The sequence below is a fragment of the Glandiceps talaboti genome, chromosome 6 (genome assembly GCF_964340395.1).
Source record: "Glandiceps talaboti chromosome 6, keGlaTala1.1, whole genome shotgun sequence".
NCBI classification, from domain to species: domain Eukaryota; kingdom Metazoa; phylum Hemichordata; class Enteropneusta; family Spengelidae; genus Glandiceps; species Glandiceps talaboti.
The window spans coordinates 17,020,592-17,022,349 of NC_135554.1; positions in this window are offsets into that span (position 1 = coordinate 17,020,592).

The following is a 1,758-nucleotide window of genomic DNA, read 5'->3' on the forward strand; positions in this document are numbered from 1 at the left end:
GTATGAATGTATGTATGTATGTATGTGATTTTATCATTTTCTGACGAATTAATGTTACAGTAGTGTTATTGTAATGTCAAGATTGCAAATACAAATAGTTTGAAAAAAGTGTCTCCTCGATAGAATGTTCATTACTTTGAACAATGAAAGGAAGACTTCGAGAGTCGAGACATGCTGCTGGGGTTGAATGAAGGAATCACACAAAAGTTTGGTCAACCTATTTCAATCTGAAGTACGCATTTCAATAAATTTAAAATAAAGTGGAGATTGGATGTGGCCATAGAAAAAAGAAAATCCTTTTTAAAAAAAATGAAAACTGGCATCATTTAATTTATGCTATAATTCTGCTATATGGTTGCAATTTATCATACTGCAAGAGTAATCTATAAACTTACTATACACACTAACAGTTATGAGCTGATAAATGAAAAACATTACTTAAAAAATAGATTTAAATCAGATGCACAGTTTCACATCTGTAAATTCCCTTGTCAAGGTTATTGTCGGTAAAAATGACTCATAATGGTGTATCATTCCCCGAAATGTCAAACGTTAGCTTTTGTTCTCACTGCATAACTTAGGTTTGTAAGTTATGGGATGTATTTGTCCGCAATCATTTTATAGAAGTTATTCAATCGATAGCGTCAACAAATTGTATTTCATTCATTCATTAATGAAAAAAAACTAAAATTCCCTTTATATGATAACTTTTTATCCTGATATCATTGCATCTAGTGCCTGCTGATGCCTGGTTTACATTCAGCCAGCATGTTCACTAAGGTAGCGAATGGTAGCGATATGTAACGGAAGAGTTGCCAGACTCTAAACCTTCTCGGACGCCTTGTTTTCTTTTGAAATATATTGATACAGTACAATTTTCTTGAAAGGTTTCATTTCGAATATATTTACACATGTTTTCAAAACATTCGATAACCCGTGGATTATAGTATACTGTCGGATGAGAACAGGTAAACGGTGTGTTACATGTACTTACGTTTAATCGATGACGAGATTATGTTACATATATGTACGGTTTTGAACGTCAGTGTCGGTAGCCAAATTGAGACTCAAGTTGGATCTCTGGTTGAAAAGCTAGATGATAACAGAAAGGGTGGTTCCGACGATTATTAAATCCTCACAAAAGACATATCGGAAGTGGGTTTCAAGTTCTTGAAACTGTAGATGTACATACCTCAAGAGTTCACACAAAGTTCACACAAAAAAAGATTTCAAAGGTACAGAAGATGTTCAATCATCAAAAAGCACAGATCAGAATGTTGCATGGAGCTGTCTTTTTTCTGATGGCATATAGTATCGTAATTCACGGAAGTCGTTTTTTAGTGAACTGCAACCGGACAGCTTTTAAGCCACTATAGTGTGGAATTTGGACTGCAATCTCGACGATTGCTTTCACCGATCTGGTATTTTTTCTAAAGTTGTTTTCCAACGATATCAATTGAAAGAACGGTTGACGGAGTTTTGTATTAAGGCGCTGCTGTCAAAACTTGTGTATCAAATCGACGATTTTCCTGTCAAATTCTCACGATGTTGTAATTTCGACTTTAAAATCCCAAGTTCGGAAGTGTTTCATACCTGTGAACCGCCAATAACTGCCATAGTGAATGCAATACTAGCTAACTATTGCCCTATGACATCATCAAGAGAACAGAACGTTACGTTTCAATCTTCCTCTCCAATTATATTAGCAGCAGAACGTCAATTTGTGATCTCATTTCAGTTACCAATAGCGCATGCAAT